This window comes from Ischnura elegans, chromosome 7 (genome assembly GCF_921293095.1).
Source record: "Ischnura elegans chromosome 7, ioIscEleg1.1, whole genome shotgun sequence".
Lineage (NCBI taxonomy): Eukaryota > Metazoa > Arthropoda > Insecta > Odonata > Coenagrionidae > Ischnura > Ischnura elegans.
The window spans coordinates 47,037,568-47,051,608 of record NC_060252.1 but is presented as its reverse complement, the minus strand read 5'-3'; the positions used below and the strand labels follow the sequence as shown (position 1 = coordinate 47,051,608).

The 14,041-nt window shown below is 38.0% G+C and overlaps 1 protein-coding gene across 3 annotated transcripts in view; it reads right to left on the bottom strand.

Moving 5' to 3' along the window:
- The window catches only part of LOC124162275, a 452,031-nt gene that overhangs the window by 212,869 nt on the left and 225,121 nt on the right, over window positions 1-14,041 (bottom strand). The window lies entirely within an intron of this gene.

Here is a 14,041-nt window from a genome sequence, read left to right as displayed (position 1 = left end):
ACTGGGTCCCACATATAATGCGAAAACTTTAAAAATAAGGACCACCCAAAAGTTACTCATGGTAAAAATATCCCATCAAGCTATTCCTCATTATTTTTGGATAAAATTTGTCGCCTGTGATTCATGAGTCAATGATGTCATTAGAGTTCTGGTTTACTCGACCAGGGATAACTTTTCCTTGAAGTATAAAAAAATCTTAGAGTAATGATTAGTAAAGGGCGAGTAGCTAGTACCCTCTTCAGCAAACACATGCACCCATCATATGCATCATGTGACGTGGGAAATTTGCGCACAAAGGAGTCCCAGGAGTAAAACTTAATCACAAACACAAATATTTAGGCTGAACGAGACGAGATACGACAAAAAGTCTTGTGACGACCCCCACTAAAATCGAGCGTAAGCGAGTCCTCAACTTATAAATAGCACCAAATACTTCCGTTAGGCTCAATAAGTTATAAGTGCTTAGATCCATTTCCTCTAAAGATAATTGAGACCCAATAGGTACTTAAATTAAAAAAATATATATTGAATCAGAAAGAAATGTCCAAATAGTAAGATATTCATTTAGCTTATTCCTTGGTTTAACTCTCATTTAAAATTTTCCCATTAAATTTTCTTAAAAACAGACAATTCAGATTAATAATAGGTTGCAAAATATATTGCTGAAAATATTTAATCAAGTCCGGCATTACTTAGCTTTTTTTAATCTGTCCTACTATAAAGATCTGAATATTCATTAAAAAATTTCTTTGTTTACATTCACGTAATTTAGCAGAAACGGAGACCGATCTTGACAGCAGCATCTGATTATGATGTTTGCTACTAAAATAAGGGTTTCATTTAAATAAATTTCTTAGAGATAGAAAAAGTAATTTTTACCCCAAAATCACTACTGAAAGAATGAAAACAGAAAACACAGCTTCCGGGTTTCATTACTAGGGTCAATAATAAAGTATTTTGTCTATTCTACGATATAATGTTTTTATAATACATATCCTGGCATACTATTTTCTAAGAAAATCTACAAAAAAGGTGGTGGAAAATAGTTTCCCCAACACCACATACTTATAAATAAGCTAAAATACGATTGAATACGAGTAATGATTTGTATTTTTTTTGTTGAATATGAGTAACAATTTTTCAGTAATTGATTAATATAATATAATAAAATTACGAAGCAAATTACAGACAATATATTAAATTTCTTACATTTTCTGTTTTAGGAGACTGCAAATTAGTGGAAACGACTATCAAATCTGGTCTTTACTCGTAAATACTGAACGCACCTGAGGCGCGATTCCGATATGTGAGCCGTTTAAATGAGCCGAAAACTAATCCCAAACAGCCAATAAACGAATGATATTCAAAATTTTCTGCGCATTTTTTACGCTGGGAGAGTCAATGTGCTGATTACATAAAAAATAAATTTTTTTACATTTTTGTTCAAAAATTATATAACAGATGAGTCGACGAAAAATATAAAAAGAGGCATATAATGAGGCATATTTTTTGTAATCATAAATTTTTTATAATTTTCATTGTCGCAAATGCTATTTCCTCTCATTTTCCGGATTCATTAATTTCATAAATGGAAGCTAAGAATCTTAATTATTGAACAAATAACTCATTTCATTCAATGAACAAAACAGAATGGAAGAAGACCTGGAAGACATTGGAAGGACTCAGACGATTGATTTATTTACGCAGTAATTCTTTTAAACATTAGTAGTATGTAATTGGTGCGTTAACCTCTGCAGTTAGCAGGGAGTTCTCTATGATGAGTCGAAGCATTAGATGACAATGGATCTGCAACAGATTTTTCATAGCTACAATCAGTCCATAAAATCTGCGCATAAGTTGGGTAGACCTAAATGAACCGAGATATTTGAATTTAACTCCATGTGAGAGGAATTACTTCACATTTCTCCCAGCTCTTCGCCGTATTTCCACCACTTCCCCCGATACGACTGTATACAGAACTCATCCAAAACCAGACACCACCCGCTGCCAAACAGCCGCTATCTCTCTCGTCCACCGCACCAGGGCACACAAAAAAGAGATGACTCTCCATGGGAGCAGGTTTCGGATGAGATACGAAACAAAAGCGGTCGCGTTTCCGCAAAAGAGACGAGACTTGGTGTTTGTGTTCGCCGTCTGTCGCTCGGGATGTGACGCTTCAATGAGGCCAGGGTCGTAGGGGACGCGGCAGCAGCGTCCCCTCGGCGACGACCTTTTCGCAGCCGGGCCCCCGATGCTTCCAGATATACGGCTGATTGACCTCGGCACAGGCAAACGCGGCGTGAACTGGGAGTTATCCCCTTTTGCGGATGACTTTTTTCCCAGGCATAACCTAATATCCGCTGCATTGCGACAGAGGCAAATCTAGGACGAAGATAATAATGTCAAGTTTATCGGAAACAACGAAGTAGGGAATAGGGTTGGTGTGGTCGCTAGAGTGTTGGTCTACCACCCCGTAGGCTCGTGTTCAAATCCCGGCTGTGGCAGAGAAATTTCAGGGACTAACCGATTCCTCCTTGGATAATGTGTGAAGGACCTCTCAAGTGCAACACTCGGTCGGTCAGATGGGACCGGCAGATGGGGTCGGCCGTGGTCCCCTTGGCAGTGGCGCAGCAAGGGGGGGTTTTGGGGGATAAACCCCCCCCCCCAGAGCTCAGAGAAATTTTTAAGTTTAATCCATTTTACTTAATTGGATTGATATTACTTATATAATAGTGATAGGATTAATAAACTATCCCTCAGAAAGCCGTAAAACTCACCATATTGTACATTTATCTTAAAATTCGGCGATGTATTAATCTCGCACCTACCACTTATCCTGGTGGGTATTCCATACCTCCACACACCCCGGTATTAGTTGCACCATAGAGTAAGTATAATACTTACTCTATGGTTGCACCTAAACCCCTCCCCCCCAGCCTTAATTCCTAGCTGCGCCCCTGCCCCTTGGTGACTCTGCGGTGGCAGAGAATAATCATAATCTACCCGATTCTGCTTGGATGATGTATGGAGGACATTACAAGCGCCAAACTCCGTCCGACGGATAGGACGTAAAGCCGTGGTCCCCTGGGCGCCTTTCGTTGAGAGCAGGCTAAAGCCGAAGCCGGGATTCACTACAGCCTTCCTTACCTACCCTTCCCTCATGGACCACAGCTATCAGTCGCCTTCTCTAATTACCAACAATGAAGGACCAATCCATAATGATATTTATTTTAGTATTAGGGGAACCCGGGGCGGAACGGGATAAGTGATCTTTAAGTACGAAAAAAGCGGCAATAACTATACCTAGTCAAGATTGGTGTTGTTTATAAGTTAAGCAACACCAATCAGGACTAGATAAAGTTATTGCCGAATGCGCAGAACCTTTTTTCACACTTAAAAAAATCGCTTACCCTTATCCGCCCGGCCACGCCGTTCTGCCTCGTCTTCCCCTATTTGCTACAGAATGATTTGTAATTCACCTTTTTCAAGAATTTACTGACAAATATTTCGATACATTGAATCATTATCGGAACTTAAAGACACAGTTTATTAAACTAATCCTCATTAAATTTTATTTAACGAGTGGAAAACTGCAAATCATACAGTAGCAGTGGCGCATCCAGAGAGAGCCTAGGGGCTATACCCCTCCCCCTCTGGGGTATCCAATTTACCCTAGATAAAATGACAATTAAGTTGTCGAATGTATACAGGGGAGGAGAGATATCTTTTTAAAAAACTTAATTCTTTGACAAATTAATGATGAAAAAACCTTAGGCACAGCGTGGCCTTCGGGTTGCCTCCGCGTCAATTCATCTTCGCATGACAGTTTCGCTGGTCATTGCAACAGGCATTAAACCGTTCTAGCCGATATTTTGTAGAACATATTGATATGAAAATTAGTTAAAAAAGAGTTGTACAATAATTTAGGACAATCAAACATAACAAAAAAGACTACATAGAAATATTATAATCTTTGCTTAATTCCTAGCGAGCTTAGTTGAGGTGGTAGTCAGCAGTTAGAAAGATAGTGTACCAGGCGTTTTCATGAAGGCAGGCTGCAGTGGGGGACGGTTCGTTAATACAGACTACAATAATTTCAATTGACGTTTTTAACTTGTATTCGTTGAATTCTTTGTGCTTTATTTTTGGGAACAAAATTTTTATTTTATGAGAGTGATTATTATCGATTTATGTTCATTGTTACTAACACTGCGCTAAAGAGATGCTTATTAAATGGCTTGACGAGTGTACGCAACAAGAGATGATCAATATTTGCATGATTACGGATATCTTTGATTTGGCTGAAAAAAAAATACCCGAGGAAAAACTTTAACAGTGATCTTAACTTTAAAACCTAGTCACAATAGGGTAATTTCCTTGATCAAAGAAAACGAAAGGGATTGACTGCGATTCGTTAACCACCATTAGCGTATTCATAATATAAAAATTATTTGGTTTTAGAAATCCTGGTTTAGACGAATGTTCAAGTTCAATTTTAACCTCACTTGAAAAAGGTCAGATTGGCGGCCATGCGACGCCACTCCACGTGACGTCACAGGGACCTAGTTTCTATACGAGTGGATAGGAGTTATACATCACCTGAGATTACCAATGCATGCATGAGGCACAGAGCTCAGGGAAACATGTCTTAATAACCACCTATTAAAATAGCCTAAGGTCGGAAAGTTTCCTTCGTTTGATAGGGTATTTATAACCCTTATTTAAGCCTAGCGTTACCTGCTAGCAGGGTACTCTGCTACCTGATAGCACCCTGCATCGTATCGGTGCTCATAGCCTCGCACCAAGGTGGCCTCACACGGTGGCAGCCGGAACCAGAATGACGTCACCCGAGCTTCGCGCGCTTGAAACTTTTCACTTTTCATTTTTAAAGCGTGAAATAAGTACTCCAGAAGTAATAATCTTTCGATTTAGGGAATAAAAAAATAATAGGAAACCACAATATTCAACAAATATTTTGGGTTTTATAAAGCCTGTTTTTACGAATATGAATAGCGCCCACATTGCTACGCCTACGATTATATCATACAGAAGCACATGAAATGAAATTACGAGTCACCTCCCGAAGAGGTGAAGCGAGGTTTTAAAACACTAAAAATATTTTCCAATATTGTGACAAGGGAAGAGATTAGGCACGGCAACCAAGTCTCACGTTCTCACAACATGTCGGCCTTAGTTCAGCACTACACGAGAGAGTTTCTCTTGGGCAGAGCACGCGATATTCCAAGCACATATTAGGCCACCTTATTTGTTGAGTCGAACGAAAGCCATTTATCATCTTTCAGTCGCAAGCTAATTTCGAATGTTCTGCCAAGAAAATGAACAGGAAATTTTTGACCGCTTTCCGAAAGATTTTATCGTTTAACGAGAGGGCGGACAAGAATGAATTCCTTTGAATGGATGATGAATTAAAATAAATTATGTATATCTGGAACGTCATGATCAATATAATTTCCGTATCAAACATGTGGCAGATATTTTTCGAGGAAGGCATTACTATGTATGATATTTCTTGAATATTTTAAATAAAATATACACCTAAAAATACGTATTTCAAATTTGAAGTTTACTTTGTTTTGGGTTTCATAAGGATCCCAGGATATCATGATATTTCTAATGAGTGGGTAAGGTGATCTATATCTGTTTAAATTTACAACTCCTTACTCAATTATCTTTATTTTTGAGATAAATGTTAATTAAAAAATATCGGTAGTTCAATATGAACCTACAAGTCAAATTTGATACAGATAGATGAGGAGCTTATCAAAAATGGTTGCCACCACCTATGAATGTGGTGTTTGTGTACATGTGCCTAAGTGATGAACTACGACCCTAAATTCAACAATTTTAGGGATATATTCGTTATAGCTAGTAAATTAGAGCGACTGTTGACACGAAAAAAATCGCCTTGTGGGATACAATACTCACAAATATTAATTAAAATTATTATTTTCATTATATAATTAAATTATTAAACACGGCGTAATATGGCTGTTTCACCTATCACAGATCAGACTGCACATACTAAGCATAGCTAATACCTCGTTGAGATTACGATTGTTCCAGCAATCGTTGGACCTATCGTGAATTCACACAGGGATGGTTAAAACCTGTGCAGCCCTCTAGAGCGGAAATCTAAAGTGAACGAGAAACTGATGGTTAGCAAAGCTGTCGAGGGTTAAGATATTATTGCATTCAACGTGTATTTAAGGAATAATTTTTCTTCCGCCTTTTTATATTCTTTCTTCCGCTAGCAAGGAAGAATAAGTTCTTCCTTGCTTGGACGTATCAATGAAAAAAATAGAGCGATGGGAGCTTTACAAACTTTCCGTCCTTCTCTTATTGCTTCCTTTTCCGGTTTCGCAGTGCCTAATCATCCTAAAGAGGCAACGATAGGAACTACGTGAACAATTGTCCAGACATGCATTCACACAACTAGTCCTGCCAACTATCGTTAGGACGATCGCTAGGACAATCGTAATTTGAACATCTGAACGCATATCGGCATAAAGGGCATAAGCGTCGTTTTGTGGACAATATCGCCCTTCCACCCATCCCAGGTTTTCTAATTTCTAATTCACAAGATACTAATGCTGATATTTTGTTAGCTAAAACACAGAAAAACTGAATCGTTAAAAACCATAAATCACCTGCCTTTTCATATAGGTTGAGTCTTACTTAATTTTTTTTTAATTTATTTGAATTGTTTTCATATCAGATATATGGGTGAAACTTACACAAATTGAATAAAAGAATGCAACAATTTATTATTAATATCAATTTGACCATTGATTAATGAGAAATTTTTGTTTAATGCCCAGAAATTAAGAATATTTTCCGGTTACAACCATGGAATATATCCTCCATATTCTTGGTATGGATTCTATTTTTGGCGGAAAAATAGTGTCCCGAGCTTGAGGTTTGACCAAAAATGAATTTAAATAAGAACCATTACCAGATATATCAAGTTTTTACTGAGAAATTTTTTGCTCCTACTGATGTTTGATAAAATTTTTAAGGACTGAAAATGATGTTATTTTATCAAATCGAGAGCATAAGAGTCCGCATTTTTCGGCGCGCATCATAAAAGGGTCCCGCTTTGGGCTAGAAGAAGAGAGAAGAATCTCTAAAGAAAATGTTAAATTAACGGAATCAAAATATATGTAGGTACAATATGGAACAAATATATGCAATGAGTTTTGACGATGGCGACTTGTAATCATCAGTGATGATATCCGTAACATTTTGAGTAATGTAGTACCTTTTCTTCATCAATGAAGTAATTCAGGTAGTTTACATTTGATGAAAAGGGAACAGTATATGTAGCTATTACACGATATCTTCAGTTTTGTGATTGCAATCGCATAAATTTACGTTGTAAAACTGGAGATGTCATTGGTTTGAAGTCTATTTTTCCTTAACTTCAACGCTAAAACGAACATTTTTCTTCATGAATGTACCAATGCATTCTTACCTAGTGATGTGGTGAAAATTTTAAGTTCATCATGACCAAGATACATAAATGAAATAGGAAATCACAAAAGCTGCAGCAACGCTTTTCTCCGATTCATTGAACCTCCTTGAGAAAAAAGGATTGCCAATTTGAACCCTGATCCAATGTGCTGAAAATGGGAACGGCCCGGCTAAGGTAACGTAGGTCGTAGCCTTAAACGCAAGTTACTGTTATTAATCCACTTCCTTGGAACTAAAAAATAAAAAGTAGTTATCACCTTTTCCTCGAATATCTTGGTCAAAAACTGTCTGAAAATGCAATTTATATACCCCAGACCGCGGTACTTCTGTTTCCTACAATGCCACTGAACCGAAGCGATTCCCTAACGTCACGTCAAGAAAGAGGGGAAGGTAGGAGAAAATGTGAACAGTCTATTGGCTATACGGAGCGTTCTGAGGAGGGGTAGCACCCAGGATGTCTTGTAGACGTTTTTTACTGAAAACATATCTATTTCGTGTCATTCATCGCACTCATAGCGAAAAATGAGGTGACGTGTTGCGGGTAACCTACCCAAGCAAAACTGCTTTCAAGGACACGATAAAAGTCATTTTTCGATAAATAAAAGCAAGCTTATTTTATTTTATTTTATTTTATTTTATTTTTATAATCAAACCACCGGATACAGCTCTTATTGGCCATTTTACACCGGGGTGTTCAACAAATGTAACATGTTACGTACACAAACGACCATGCCCTGGACCGGGGAAACCTACCCAGGCGGAACTCGAACCCGCGACCTCTTGATTGGCAGGCGAGAACGTTACCCCGCCGCCACCGAGGCCGGCAAAATATTATTCCTGCGCAGAGCATTGAACGTGGGTCCCCCGCGTGGTAGCTACGGACTCTGACAACTAGTCTAAAGCGGTTGCCATAAGCGGTTATGCATTTGGTCTGTAATTTCAACCAAAGTCCAAAGTTTAAAAAATGAGTGCACGCTCAAACCAAATTTAAATAACTTACATTTTTAACATGCTTCTTTCAAAATTTCGATTTAAGACAACATGGCGGACAGAAGATATGAACCGATTTGGAAAAAAATCATACTTGTAATACCCATCCAGGTAAGCAACCGGGTATTGCAATTCGCTCCTAAAAAAAAAGGCAAAACGAAACACCCTAGTGTCCACCGAGAAGGTTAAGTTTGGTTCAGTTAAGCTGTAGTCAACCAGGCTTTAAAAATACTTTGATTATGACTCGAGAGATGATCGCGTGAAGCCTTTACTTTAGGCGTGGGTAATGATCGCTGCCCACCCCGGGATCAAGAGGCATTAGCTCTCGGGTGACCTTTTTAAAAGTGCCCCCGCTCTGAAGCACGGGCCGCAGACACCGGATCACCCCATGTTGCCCTCGGTGCTTGATCCGCGCCCACTCAACAATGGCCCGTTTACCCGGAAAGGTCACTTCATCATCAGGCCGTGACCTGGCTCCCACAACGCTCTTCTTCCGCCTCCACGCGTCTGTCTCCGTCCCACGCGCCTCGTAATTCACGAAGGAAATACATGCATTACCATATACGGGGTGCGTCGAACCTATGCAACGCTTGACCTCAGTGGCAACTTTCATTTTGGTCAAGGATAAAAGGATTTTTAAGTAATTGACGTAGGCGAGATGTAGTGAAATGACATCCTAATTTAACGAAAAATAGAGATGGTAATTTTCCACAAATTTAATTAATAAGGTACGATGCTTTTCGAACGTAAGGTCATTCTTTTGTACATTGTCGTAACGCGTCGAAAACTATTCAATTAATTTGTGTAAAATTGCAGTCTTTCTCTTTCATCAAATGTTTATTTAATCCTTTAAACAGTTGGGGAGTAGAGAATAAGATATACTGCAGAGCTGGGTAAATTCATTGAAGGTGATAACAGCCAGATACGAGGGATGTCCAGAAAGTAAGAGTAATGAATTTTTCTATTTTAAAAATTATCCTTTTTAAAATTACGTAATATTGAATGAAAATATCTTACTTATTTTTTAACGTAGTCACCTTCCCATTCTATGCAGATTTTAGGCAATGAAACAAGTGTTTTAACTCCTTCCTCATAGACCTCTCCTGTCATCTCTTTTGTCCCCTACAGACCTCTTGTTTCACCTCGTCACTGGTTGAAAAACATTTTCTACCCATGGGAGTCTTTACGAAGGTGAATAGATGCAAATACAAAGGCGCCTAGTCATGGGAGTGTGCAAGGTGGTTTAAAATGTATCAACCAAACCAATACAAAAATTCTTCCCTCGACAATGGACCTTATGACGGCGCGCACTAGGTGGGATTGCTTATCGGCGAATTCCACAGTAGCGGCAACTACGATGTGAGATTTATGGACGTGATTTTCGGTACCAACGATGGTTGCCGGTGCTCATTGTGTTCAGAGACTACCCTCACTACCACTCAGTTGCCAACTATTGAAACAAAATTCCCACGGTGCGAGAGCCCAACATAACTATTGCAATTTGGATACGTCAGGTATAGTCTATCGGAAAATAGAGTGGCTAGAACAAATTAAATGAATGGAAAAAGATAGATTGATGCCAAAAAATAATGAGGGAAGAGTTTCACTGCCTAAAGAGAAATTAAGATCAAAAATCAGATAATTTATGACGTAATTACAAAGACGAAGCCAATTAGCATCGAGGGATGAAGGGAGGAAGGAGAAGAGCAAAAGAATAAGGAAGACTGGAGTCAAATTCGTAGGAGACCAAGGTTCTCTAAGGGATGTGGTGCCATTAAAAGAGAGACGTTATGGTAGGTTTTTCAGGATAGATTTTTCGGTAGCCCTTGGTATGTCTTTCATCCCAAATTGTACTTTCTATCTTAATTCACAGTAAAGGCTGCTTTCTTACATTATGGATGACTCTTTTCATTATGAGTGGTACATTCCATGCCATCATCATCATCATCACTGGTCAACAATTCTACGATTGGTTTGACGCAGCTCTCCACTAGATTCGCCTACCAGCCAATCTTTTCACACCTACGTATTTCTGCTCTTTCACATCTTTCTTTACCTGTTCCATATATTTTGTTACAGGTCTTCCTTTTCCGTTTTTGCCATCCACTATTCCCTCGACGATCGTCATCATCAGGCCATCATGTCTCAATACGTGGCCTATTGGCCTATAAGGTTGCTCCGTCTTCTGATAAAGGTTTTCATGAGGCTTCTAGCCGTACCAAAGGTCACCAGTTTGAGTACCACCTGGGTCGGCTGCCCCTATCCAGGGCTTGGATTTCTGTGTACGATTAGTTGTTAACTTGTCAGAAAATATATGAGGTCTAAAAAATCACACCATTATTTTAATAAGAGTTGTTAAGGCTTTTGAGCAGTTATTATGAAGGGAAATGTAAAAAATATAGCGGTAAATTACAGCGAAATTTCATCTATCCTTATTCATGATACCTCTTGGATTCCACATTAACAGCGCATAAAACTCTTCCCGCGTATGAGAATATCAGGTAAATATAAATGTCTTGTTTTTAACTCCCAAGGGTGCCAAAGAGCGGAACATTTAGAAACATTTTCCATTCTCCCTTCCTTTATTGGCCCCGTGTATCTACTTATTTGTATGAGGACATTCTATAGGAGACAGAACCAAAATTCTCCCCACATATGAGGAAACAGTTAAAAAAATATTGAGTTCCTTTTCTAAGCCAAAGATAGAATTTTCGAAAACTTCCATCGTCATCAACTTCATCCATTGCCGAATAAATTATCCTGACCACTTTCTATTCGTTGCTCCAATGGAGATAATTCAATGGCCATAAAATATATTTACGTTAAATGTACTATAGAGGTTCGTGTATATATCTAAGCACTCTCACTATTAATTCATGGATACAAAAAAATATGAAATAGGATGTATATATGCTATAAAATGGCAGAGAATTATATCTTTCTACTTTCGAAAAACATTAGTTTATTACTGGTTTCAGTGAAAATACGACAATTTGCCATTAAACGAAGGATTATAGGATTCATGAAATTAATAGCTGCTACCCACGTACATTTAACAAAAATTATGACAGATACTGTGCGAGGAAGCCATAATTGTATATAGCTGAATGTTGGCTTACCGATTTCAGTAAGCTTGGCATTCTCGTTAGCTTACACGGAATTTCAAAAGTTAAGGCAAATCATAGAGGGGTTTTGTCTCTCCTGTAGATAGCAGTCACTAAAATTTTGGTAGTTATCTAACAGTGAGTATTCGAAAATATTTATCACATCTAGCCATGAAATTAAAAATGACGCATTCAATAAACGGTTTTGACGGTTTTCCATTCAAAGTAAAGCTGCACCATTTTATTTGTTCCAGCAAAATAATTGCTTCTATGACAACACTTTAAGCCAAATGCGTTTGATGGCGTGAAAATTTATGAAACACCTGGAAACTACGCTTTTTCCATAAGAGAATCATGTCTAAAAATTGCATTTTTTAACTGCATAACTAAAAATTATTTTTCATGGATTTTCATCTCAACTGTAGTTACAGATTTTCCTCTATGCTTCTAGCTTCTAATTTTTCTACCACGACAACACACACACTTAGCATCAAAATCTATTCAACGATGGCGTGAATAGTTAGGAAACCGTTGGGTACTTAAGTTGTTCCGAGAATTTGTAAAGGATTCAGAGGGGAATGAAATTAAATTCTAGCATAGGAACTCCGTAAACAATTAATATATCTTCTGAATTGGCTAGAAATCACAATCGAGAATTATTAGTACGCATACTTATCGATTTTGGCGAATTCCACTTCCTCCATCTTTTCTGTGCGTTCGCAGATTTTTTTCTTGGCAATCGATAGTGAAGGGTGAAAACCGCGGAGTTGGCAGGGGGTGACAGAGGCCTCCGTTGTTTGCGTGAGATTCTGAATGGTGGAAAAGAGTCTAACTTGCCAAGCGGAACTTACCAGGCAGGAAAACAGCAGAAAGAAAAACGGGCTACCGAGTGCTTTGCCAAAAGAGCGAGGGAGAGAATAATTTTTCCAGTTCGGCGAAAGTCGAAAATTCGTATTCCTTGTTTAGCCCTTGGATTCCGATATTGAAGCACCCATGCACGTTTCGCTGGAGTCGAACATAGACGTGAATATTTGCTTCAACATACGAACTCCTTACTTTTATGCGAATTATTTTTTTTAAACTGAACATGATCTACTTTGGAATTTTTCGAATTCCAGAATTCAGGGTCTTCTTCTTCTCTGAAATATTTTAAACACCGTTAAATAAGTTATATTTTAAACGTAATGTGGCTTAAATATTTTTACTCAATGCACAAAAAATTAGATGCACATTCATCATTTTGCAAAAACAATTTTCATGGGAATTAAATCAGAAATGTCTGTAATTTTTTCCCGCTGATATACATTCCAAAGTTGAAACTGCAGCACACCGATGATTTATCACCATGCTAAAAATACCGGTTGACAATAAATGAATCAGTTATTTAAACAACGATTTTATTGGAATTATTACAACCATATCTTCTCTAATCCCACTGGTTGATAAAGAATGCACAAATAAAATCGTCTGCGTGAGGCTAAATGAGTATCTTTCGGCAATCCAAGTATTACGGACTGGCCAATGCCACAATTATTTGTGGCTCATTCAAAATCATAATTCACACGCGGGGTAATGAAAATAAATTCAAATGTAAAGTATACTTTAAATAAATTGCTAAAAATAAACATAAATGCCATTGGGGAAAATAGAAATTTATTTCCAGGGGAACTGCTATTGAAAATCAGAAAATCATATCGCAGTTCACTTGGAACACATAACTCGCGATACTTAATTAAATGCATTTTCTCACTACATTAACACCCTTAAAACCTACTTAGTGTCCGAATCTCCTTATCAACTATGTGGAGAAATAACTAAATAGCTGACGAAAGGGCATTAATAGATGCATGGAATGGAAATATTTCCAATATGAGAGCGAAAATACCTTTATCACTCTAGCCCCACCCTCATTTCGAGGACATATCAGATACATCTCAAGGGTCCGAACTCGGAACTTCAGTTCACTCAGATACTAATAAGAAATATTTCCTTCTAACTGCAAATTTTTTACACTATATAAATTATTAGGGCGAAGTATCCAATTAACTAATTAAATGGATCAATCACATTTATATAAAACTTTTATAATCCTGTGCAAAACGGTAAATGCTTTATTTCTGTTTGAACGATCTAGTGAAATAGGAATGGTAAAAAATCAAACAGTGAAATAAGATAATTCGCGAAGATAGAAAACAAATTCACATTAGCGTACTAAATGACATCATGCGCCCGCTTAAGTACATTGCAAGTGGGGCATGCCAACTGAAGGTAATGAAGGCAACTTAGGAGAATGGCGAAGAAAATGTTTTGAATATACTGGGAGGGAAAATTTGTACAGCTATAATACTAATCTCTGCCATTAACATGCTACCCAGCTTGTGCATCCTCGCATCGCTACACCGCTTCACAGAATTCCTTTTCCTTACAGACGAAAGCCTTCTCCACGTTCCTCTTTA